Source organism: Lissotriton helveticus, chromosome 7 (genome assembly GCF_964261635.1).
Source record: "Lissotriton helveticus chromosome 7, aLisHel1.1, whole genome shotgun sequence".
NCBI lineage: Eukaryota > Metazoa > Chordata > Amphibia > Caudata > Salamandridae > Lissotriton > Lissotriton helveticus.
The window spans coordinates 674,988,963-675,000,101 of record NC_136068.1 but is presented as its reverse complement, the minus strand read 5'-3'; positions in this window follow the sequence as shown (position 1 = coordinate 675,000,101).

The window sequence follows — 11,139 nt, the reverse complement described above, 5'->3', positions numbered from 1 at the left end:
CCAATCCACCGCCGTGCGCGCTCGCAGGGTCAGGCCCGGACTTGAGAATGTACCTGCCCGAGGCCACCCGGTGGCCATCTAAGCATCATTATTTTGTGCTACGCTGCCGCCCTGCCTCTCGTGTTTGCCTGTACTTTGCTGTAAGGTTGGCTTGCATCGTGAATAGGGGTCAGGCTGGGTAGCGACGCTTGTGTTGCCTAATTGTACGATGCGGAGAGGCTGTCATGCACGAGAATAAGTTTCAGGTTTAGCGGCACTTACGGGGTTTTGTTCTAATGTGTACGTCTTTAATTTGGAAGGGAGTTCCTCATTTGCCAGTACTGCTGCAAATCATTTAAAGGGAGGGTGCCGCACTTCTCAGGAGCATTCTGGTACTCAATAGATTGAGTACCTGTATTTGCATATTTCTTTAAATGCGAGCTTAGTTGAGATTACCGTGGCATATCAGGCCTTGTGTGGTTGGTGGCAGATCTTCCTGAACATGCGAACAATGGCGCCAGGGAGCGGCCATCTTGGCGATCATGGCAGCCTTCTGTTTCCGCCTACGTGGGCAAGGACGCCGGGGTTCGGCCATCTTGGCTACCAGGTGTCCCTAGGGTACTGTGCACGGGCGCCTGGGTGCTGCCACTTTGCTTCCCTTTCCGTCCGCTGTGTATGTGAGGATGGCGCAAACTGGATGTATGCTGTCTCCTTGAGCTGTTTTTTTTGTCAGACTTTTCATGCGCAAGGGGGGTTACCATGCCGGAGACTCTTTCTGTTACACTCCCCCAGACAGCTCCTGCCTTGCGCTGCTGCCCTTGGTCACCGGCCTTGTCTCTAGGCTGCGGTGTGCCACTAAGTCTTCGGAGTCCACGCCCATCGGACAGCTAGGCATGCCTTCTCCCTAGTGGCCTGGCGCAATATGTGCGGGTCATTGTTGGCACCTTTTCACGCTTCTGGTGCACCCAGGGGATACATCGCACAGTTTGTTTCTTATTTAGTGCGGCTTGCGAAACTTGGGACAATCTAGAAGAGGTAGCACATTGCTGGGGGTAGGCCGGGCTTGGCTTGGGTGACGCACCTTTGACCGCCCTGGCTACACGTGGTTCTATGTTTTCCAGATGTCCCTTAGCACCCGCCCCTCATGTTGCTCGGGTAGCATGCAATATCGGCAGCGGGCAGCCATGTTTGTGACCTGAATGAGAAGAGTCATGCCCCTCCGTCGGGCTCTGTGATGCATGCCCATTGTGTACCACGTCGCGGTAGCTGGTCGGGGCGCAGGATTATCTTCTCAGTTTCTGGGGAGGGGGGTTCAAGGTGCACTGGGACAGGGCCGAGGCCGACTTCCCCTCCCCTTCCTAGCGCGAACACCACCCTTAGACGCCCGGGGCGCCTGAGACACAGAGGCCTGCTTCTACCGCTCCGGAGACATCGGGGCCTTCTGATAGGGCCAACTCTTGTATATCCCGCTGGCCATCCATGAGCACAACCTTTCTGAGGCCATGCATGTGCCCATGCAAATCATTTCTCCTAGCTTGGGGTCAGCGAGGACGGCGCCGCGCTCCAACAGATATATATGCAGCTCCCCCCTGAGGCCGTTTGACGGAAGAGCTAGGGGTTCCCTAGTTCTTGCACAAACTACAAAGCATGTGACAACGTTCAGAGTTATACACTATCGTGTTTTCGTGTGAAATTTTGCGACTTCCTTGATATTTTAAAATACTACTTCATTTCCATCACGGGAATATGACGTATTAACACGAAGAGCGGTGGCTGGGGAGTCTTTGCTTCGTGAATATGGTCTTGACAATAGGCATTGTAAGTAATGGTGTGCTAAAGTGGAGATGGTTCTCGCGACCTGATAGTTCTTACACAAACTACAAAACATGTGCCAACGTTCAGAGTTATACACTATCGGGTTTTCGTGCGAAATTTTGCGATTTCCCTGATATTTGAAAATACTACATTATTTCCATCATTTTCCCTCCTGGGTTAACGGATCTGGTGTGGGTAGCGCTTGGAGCCGGCTTATCTCGGCGCCCCCCGGGCCAGTGCAGATATTCAAGTGTTTAGCTTCCAAGCATATCATAGGGTGATCTCATTGTGCTTCAGTTGGAATTCCTCTATGATTCCTTCACTTTCTAACCAACAGAGAAGTGCCTGTCACCTCCCATGGCCCTTCTCTTAAATGTATCTCATCTGTTTGATAGTCCCTCATACCAGTGTAGGGTGTGGGGGCACTTTACACCACAGCTGGGGTAGGCACTGCCTAACGGTGCGTGCTGTACAGTCACAATTGGTTAGATACCCGCTGTTTTAAGTCGACCATATGGGGCCGTGGTGTCGAGCAATTTTCAGATTTGTTTCCACTTGGTGCATGTAGTGGGGTGTCTTATGAGAGATGTGGTGGGCGCAGTTTCAGTAACGGTCCAAGCTCAGAGAGAGGGTAGCATGTTGTCAACATGTTGTTGTGGCGGACTTCCATACCAACTGAACTCCACGAGAGGCCTTCCTTGGGCCAGTGGAATATAGATTCCAGATTAGGTGGCTCCTTAGAATTAATAGCGAGGGCATGTTAAGTCTGGAGCAAAGTAACAGTGCAGCAGTCATCTTGCTTATTTTAGATTAAGCAATCCTGTCCCTCTCTTTTGTGAATGTAGGTGGTTGACCTGCTTCTAGTCGCTGTCAATCAGACATGCCCTTGGCTATGTGCGGCATTGAGGGCCTCGCCCATTACAGTGTACGCTAATTGTTAGGTGAAGAGGGGACAGCCTCCTTTTCAGGAGCTTCTGTTTCTTATGCGGAACCACGTTGGAGAACCTCCCTACCCGTGCGGGGTGGGGGCTATCTGAAGTGCTGGTTGGCGCCATAGCTATCTGGTTAGAGTGTGAAAGTGCGGCAGTCATTTTGACTCACCTTCAGTATAAGTAATACAGTTCCCACCTGTCCCTCGCCTGTGTGAATGTAGGGAGTTGACATGCTTCTGGTTGCTGTCATTCGGACTTGACCTTGTTAGGGTGCGGCTCTGTGGGCCTTGTCCCATTACAGTGAACGCATATAGTTATGCGAGGGCGGACAGACCTTTGCCTGGTAGTCTGTCCCATATGCAGGAACCATCTTGGGGGACCACCCAAACCTTGTGCTCACTGCCAGTACTGCAGGGCATGTGTCTTATGGGTAATTACATAAGCTTCAATATACATGTAGAGGCTAAATGCTTTACATGTCAGTAAGTTTCCACTGAACCAAACTGGGTGCAAGTCCGGGGGGGCATTCATTGCAAGAGACAGTAGCCGGTTCCCGAGTTTAGCAGGCTCCTTGCTGTACTTTTCAGACATGCTATGTGGGGCAGGGTATAGCATAGGCACTGCAACTTTATTACTTACCAGTCTCCCCCCCCTTTCAGGCTTGCCCTTGCCACACTCGCTGGGGGAAGGCTAGCCAATTTTTTCGGCTGCAAGCAGGGTTCTAATCTCCCCTAAGGTCAGCAGGTCCTGGCAGCCTCTAACTAAGGCAGGATAGGTGTTGACCGCCCGGTAGGCGGGGGCACGCCTTTGTCAGGTACTGGTGGTCAGTCTCCTCCCAATTGGAGCTGGCTTGGTGTTGTTGCCTCCAAGTCTGGTGGCACCCTGTACCAGTCTAAGCAATCCCTCATGTGGGTGGTGTCAGGGCTACTCAGATATGCGATTTGTTAGAATTCACAGCGATCAAGCTGTCTCCAGGTGAAAAGCATGTGAGCATGGGGAGCCTGCTGTGTTCCCCTTTAGTCATGTTACACTTAAAGAAAGTACATCCCACTAGCCAGGGAACTGATACTCCGGCTTCCCTGCATTAATCGCCTGTATGCTATGAGTTTAAAAAGCACAAGCGCTTAAACGAATGCACAATGCACGTCAGCCTCACCCTGAAGCAGTGGTGCCTGGGCCTTGGCCTGCGATAGTTTCTGTTTACAGGAATCATGCATGCGTTGGGGCTGGTTAGGTGCATGAGCCTCGAGGGCAGCAGTACAGGACACCCACCACTCTCGTGGCGGTCTGTCAGCTCGGGCTCGCGATGCCATTTTCTTGGAATAAGCGGGATGCTGGTGCAGGCATTGACGTGTAAGATGTAGGTTATGATACATAGCTCGGTCATGTCTAGATGACTGGGCGTGCTGATAGCTCCTCTCTGGGATCAGAGTATGATCCGCAGGGAACTCAGCTGCACAACTTCTTAGCTCAAAGAGATAGCTTTACCCCCCTTCAGTCCCATGTAAATAGAGTGTGCTCAGCGTAGGATCTACACAATCCTATGTCAGCGTGAGTGGCCTTGGCCGGCTAGAATGTTTTGGGCAACAGCTTCTGCCTTTTTGCAGGGATAGGCTCCCTGCCCTCCTCCCTCACGCACTTGAGATAGTTTACACTATTGCTGTAGAGGGTTTTCTGCCCGGGGGGTATATGCTGCTTAGTTCAGAGGTGGAACTCCTTGGTTCAGCTTACTCATCCCTTGGCGGGGGTTGTCAGTCAACCTTTTTAGACAAGCTATTTATTGTTGGCAGCAGGGTCTAAACAGTCTCCGGGTCTAAGCAGTTAGGGGCTAGCAGTCCCCGGCTTCCGGGGGCCATGTGTTGTCGGCTGTTTTCCTAAATGCGAGCCCACCACTCAAGCTATACTATTTTGCACCGAGCACGTAAAATAGCCCGCTGTGCGTTGCTTGAGGATAGTTGCTCAAGCGTACACTAGGCACAGTTTACAGTTGTATTCTGTACTATGCATTGCAGCAGAAGTAGTTCATTACTGGGTGTAGTCTGCTGATGCTTTGTGCGAAGGTGTGTGGTGGGCATCAGTGTCATGCGCTGGTTCTGCTATGGTTCTGATCAGGGAAGGATATCAGCAGGGGAGGTCCCCTTATCGCTTGGGCTCTTTCCAGGGGTATTACCTCTTGAACCAGGGTTAGTCTACACTATTGCTGTAGAGGGATTCATTCCCTGGTGTATTTGCTGACTAATTCAGTGGGCTTGTGGTGTCAGCGGGCGTGTCATGTGGCAGGTCGGGACCTTACGGGGCACTTGGTTCCTGTCCCAGCAATCCCTGGTGGTGGTCTTCAGTCACTCTCACAAACAAGCTATCTACAGGTAGCGTGGCCTAAGCTGCTTCCAGAATAAACCCGAGAGGGCAGGGTATGCCTGTGGTTAATACCTGTTCAATCCTGTAGTGACATATGCAGAGTCATCGCCCAGGGATATAGTATAATATGTATTTATCCCCCTATGCCACTGTGCTCTTTCGAGTTTAGCTGCTCAAGCGTCATTGTAAGCACTCTTTCTCCATGTTATGCGGTGAACGACGCACAGCAGGAGTTGTAACTGGCTGGGGATAGCCTGCTGACACTTGTTGTGAAAGGATGAGGTAGAGTTGCTGGGTATGTGCTGGAACGCCTATTGTTTAATGCGAAGCACTTTCAGTAGTAGGGGCCCCTCCTCATCACGTTGTGATTCACCTGGAAGTATGACTTCAGGTAACCGGGTTTGGTTACACTATGGTTGCAAAGCATTAAAGTGACCTGAGGTATCTGCAGATTTGGGGCAGAGGGGCCTGGGTTCTTCAGGCATGTAATTTTATGTCAGGATCAGGTCGCTTCTAGGTGGAAAGGCTCCACCGCTCACCTGTCGTTTTGGTCTTGTTCCTTGGACCGTCAATATGCTCTGCAGAGCAAGGGTTGAAGGTTTCCCTAGAAAGCAAAGTGGTGGGGTGCCGTGAAAAGATTCGCCCACCGGAGGGGCCTGGGTTTCTTCAAACATGAGATGATTCAGGACAAGGTCAAGGGGTACTTTGAAGCTGATGGGGTTCGTCTCACGCCAGTAGGCTTAGACCTGTTCCTCCTAGACCTTAAAGAAGCTTGGATGAGCAAAGGTTGCAGGTAATGAGGAGTAGGAATGGTGGGGGGCCTGTGCGGCAGCGGGTACCACCGCACTGGCTGTGGCGGAGTTACTGGGCGATCCGGAAGATGAGAGGTGCAAACGATGTACTTCAGCGGGCACATAGGAGTGCCAGAGCCTAACCTGTAACCTCATGGGAGGTGCAGGAATTCGTGTCGGCACCCCAGTAGTCCTTCGGGCGGTTGTGGGCCTGTGCAACCGGGGGTTTGCCTAGTCACGCCCCACAAGGGGCGTGTCAGTAGTTTTATTCTAATTGTACAGCAGTTGGGTGGTTCGCCACTGTGCTGTTCGGCTCAACAGGCGGGCAGGTGGCGAGAATGCAGCCGGCCCGGGATCGCCCGTAATGTTTACCCACCTTCATTACATATGTTGGATGTAATAAACCTGCAGCAAATTTTTTCCCAAACTAATACGATGTCTGTGTATTATTTTGCACGTTTGGGGAATGTGGGGGCGGGAGATTTCCTGTGGCCCTGATGTGACTATGCGCCTGCCCGAGGACACGCAGTGGCCATAGAGAGGGCGGGCCACTAGTCTCGGAGGGCTGTCCCGCCCCCCAGCAGGATGTTCAGCTTCACCTCCTCACTGGTTGGAGGAGGCGGCTGGCAGTGATTCACGTCCGGGGCGGCGGGGAGGGGCCTCCATGGGTACTTAAGTTCCTGTACCCCGTTGGAGGGCCTCGTTGCCTCTCCGGACGCCGTCGTGAGCTCGTCGGGACACTCTTTTCCCTCCCTTGCCTCTAACCCAGAGTGTCTGTATGAGGGAATTGTGGAGGTTTGTTGATGTGTCTATTTATCGTTGCAGGTTGGAGTTAAGCGGAGTTACTGGGCGATCCGGAAGATGAGAGGTGCAAACGATGTACTTCAGCGGGCACATAGGAGTGCCAGAGCCTAACCTGTAACCTCATGGGAGGTGCAGGAATTCGTGTCGGCACCCCAGTAGTCCTTCGGGCGGTTGTGGGCCTGTGCAACCGGGGGTTTGCCTAGTCACGCCCCACAAGGGGCGTGTCAGTAGTTTTATTCTAATTGTACAGCAGTTGGGTGGTTCGCCACTGTGCTGTTCGGCTCAACAGGCGGGCAGGTGGCGAGAATGCAGCCGGCCCGGGATCGCCCGTAATGTTTACCCACCTTCATTACATATGTTGTATGTAATAAACCTGCAGCAAATTTTTTCCCAAACTAATACGATGTCTGTGTATTATTTTGCACGTTTGGGGAATGTGGGGGCGGGAGATTTCCTGTGGCCCTGATGTGACTATGCCTGGCTGCAGGGGAAGGAACAAATGACAGGGGCCTGAGTGAGCAGGGCACCCCCGCTGCACTCATTGTCTGGATACTGCCTCTGCATGCACACTTGGTGGACTGGCTCTGGCTGTATCTGCCCCGCACTGTGCATGCTCCACATGTGCCTTTCTCTAATGCAGGGCACTGTGCATGCCCAGCTCTCCCTCTTTGGACTTTGTACATAAAGGAGGGTGCAGCAGCCATTTCACCCATTGCCCAGCACTTTAAGTTTTGTTTTCTTGTTGGTGCATCCTTCCATAATCCTGATGGTGTCTTGAATGCAGCCAGCCGAATTTCAACTACTGGTGGATGAGCAATACTCTGGGTGCTTCGACCAGGGTTTTCGTAAACAGGAAGTAATGGCGCTCAAGCAGTATTAACGTCAATTATAAGTGAAAAGTAATTGGCTATGGTGCAGTCAGGAAGAGGAGACCCTAAAACCCCCTCAATCTGTGAAGGAGAACCCAGCACAGTTACAAATAGCAAGAATCCCGCGCACTCATACAAGATAATATATCATTAAAGTTCTGCGAGGGGTTTGTGAGTATTCAGAATTAAATTGGCGCACAACAGGTAGTGGTTGGGTCAAGAGAAATGTTAGTTTGTGGTTGGTGCAACTGGATCAGAGAGAACCCTAAACTCTGAAAGTCAGGGGTGGAGGAATTCCTTCCCTGTAGTTAATTATAAGGAAGGTCCGATGCACACAACAAGTGAGTGTGATATGAATGATCACCAACAAGTAACAAGGATGGAGTCGCACAGATGTGTTCTTATTGTGTCGTTTTATTGGAATACATATATTAGGAACAGGAGACCTAATATATCCATCCTTGTTACTTGTTGGTGATCATTCATATCACACTTACTTGTTGTGTGCATCGGACCTTGCTTATAAGATTATATATCATGTAGACAAATGTTGAAAGCAATGGAACCAATCCAACGTTGAGATTATTGTTTTCCTTTAATCGGTCATCAAACACAAAAAACACACAGCCAGCCGACACGTGTTTCATCAGAGAAACAGTGCACTCCGACTCTTCAGGGCTATATGGCTAGATCCAAAACTGTGATATCCCAAAGCCGGTGATAATTCCAACCCGGTAGGGTATCCTAAGTCTCTGCCAAACCCCAGGATTGTTTGGAAAATGCCAGAACGCAGGCATCGTTACAGAGCCAAAATATCAGGAAGCACCTACTCATGCTTTACCGCCATTGTTCCAGAAGTTATACTCTCTCTATGTTTCACGTGACTATTGGATTGTGATTATCGTATTTCCCCTATGTATCTGCACTGGCGTCATATTTGACCGTAACTGCAATTAGCGTGTATTTTCACTCTTGAACTAATATTCGTTTGGCAGAGACTTAGGATACCCTACCGGGTTGGAATTATCACCGGCTTTGGGACATAACAGTTTTGGATCTAGCCATATAGCCCTGATAAGCAATACTCTGCCTGCTTACCGAACTCTGCGGAATTTGGCAGAGTTTCTTAGTAACTCTGTGAAATTCCACGGAGTATAATTCTGTGAGCTCGGCCCAGGTCTAGGGATGACTCACCAGTTTATTACTGGGTATCAATGATTTGGGGATGGACAAATGGAATATGGCCGATGCCATTTCGTATATGTGTGCATATGATTGAGTAGTTGTGATGATTTATGATCAATCATGTGGATTTGTGACCAAATGCTAATAAACTGCGGCTACTTTTACACCACCACAAGGTCTGGAAGTGTTAATGATTATGGGTGGTGGAGAGATGACCAAGAGGCCCGGGTGGGCCGGGGGGCGTGGATTGCCCATCTGGGGCAGGTTAGGAAGTTTTTATCCAGTGGGTACTAATTTTCCTCTATGAGTCAGGACTTTGGGAGTAGAATGAGGCTCTAAGAACGGACAGTGTGTCCCTGATGAATTTAAATCAGGAGGCAGGTGTATTCTGATCAAAGAATCCTACTTCTCTTGTATTATGTGTGGTTAGAATGATAATAATAATAATAATAAAGACATTTGTAGAGTGCACAGCTACTTCGACTGAGGTGTCCCTGCGCTAATGCGGAAAACAACAGAGCTGTGCTGGCGAGGATCTAATCTCTACGGCTGAACAGCCATGTCTTCAAGGCCTTTCTAAACTCCTGTTCAGAGTGAATCAAACGTAGTTGGAGAGGCAAGTCAATCCAGCATTTGGAGGTTCCCACCTCGAACGTTCTGCTCCCCATTCTCGCTTTAGCAAAGCCAGGATGGTGAGGTAGATTTATTGTTGGACCTCAGCGTTCTGCCCTGCTAGTAAGGGCGAAGTATCTTCCTCGGATAGTTAGGGCCTCTGCCCTGATAGGCCCGTCAGTAAACGTAAGGGCCTTGAATTCAACTCCCTTGGCCACTGGGAGCCAATGGAGTTGTCTGAGATGGCGTAAATATGCTGACGGAGAGGAACCTTGCAGAGCAATCTAGCAGGTGCGTTTTGCACCATCTGCAGCCTTCGGATCAAGCCGCTAGGCAGACCCAGATAGAGTCTTTTGGCGTAGTCAAGATGCGAGGTGACTAACGCATGCACTACAGTTCTACTGGCTATCTCTGGTAAGAAGTCGATGAATTTTCTAATAGATTTCATCTTGCCAAAGCAGACCGCAGATACGTGCTGGACATGGACAGAAAGGGATAAGTCATTATCCCATCTGACTCCAAGATTCTTGATCGAGTCCTAAGGTACAGGAGCAGTTCCCAACTCTGCCGACCACCACAGAGTAGCCGGGGGTGGGACTGCTTCATTAAAAAAAAAAAATCCATCTTATGGGCATTGAGCTTTAAAAAATTGTTGCTCATCCAGTCGGAAATGCTTTTAGACAGTCTTTGAAGGAGTCAAAGACTGATGGCTTCACCTCACTGAAGGAAAACATCAGTTGGGTGTCATCCGCATAGGATATCACCTTCATCCCCATATTAGCAATGAGCTCCACCAGTGGTGCTAGATAGATATTAAAGAGTGGTGGGTTTAGGGCCGAGCCGTGAGGCACCCTCCATCTTAGCAGTTTTGCAGCAGAGGTGAAAGGGTGGGGAAAGACTTGTTGGTCTCGGCCATGAAGGTAAGAAGCGATCCAGTCCAGCGCCGTCCCACGGATGCCAATTTGCTTAAGACGATCAAGCAAGATGGAGTGAGACACAGTGTCAAACGCTGCTGACAGGTCGAGGAGTAACAGCATGGCCGCAGAGCCCCTATCCACTGTCCAGCGAATAGAATCAGCCATCTCAATCAGTGCTGATGCAGTGCTGTTGCCAGGGCGAAAGCCAGACCGGGAGTCATGCACTAGCCCGTTGGATTCAATGAAGGCAATACTAGTTTTAGTTTGCCGAAGTGGCGACCTAAAAGAGCAAGCAGAAAACACATGAAAGGAGTTGAGACCAGTGCTAAAGGCCGTCACAGTGGGAGGGTGGCCAGCGTTTCTTTTTTGGCTCAAGCCCTCGGTTTTTACTGCCCCTAACTCCTGTTACACTTTATAACTTACTTAATATATTTACATAATAGAAAATCAGCAGGTCGAACCTGTATCTTCACTACGCAGCTAGCTATCTGCCACTAGGTGGCGCCTAACACTATGTTTTATCTTTCCCTGACAAGCATGTTTATTCTCAATCTCGAGGAGCTAATTGGATTAAAAACCAGAGTTTTTGCTCCGGACCCCACACAAGCTTGTGACAAGCATGCACCAGGCTTTGGGGCACAGACATGACCAAAGAAAGTGCACTGACCTACTAATAGACTAGACTGGTGCGCTGAAAACATATTGAACATGGACAAATGGTCTTTAAAAATCCAAACGTGAAGCATTTCCTGAGCTCTGGTTAATGACGGTGGGGTGCGCATGTGTGGGCATTTGACCAGGCATGAGGGCAGCGCGGGGCCAGGGCTCAGCAGACATGGACAGTGGACACTTGAACCCTACAAAATAGGTTGAAGCA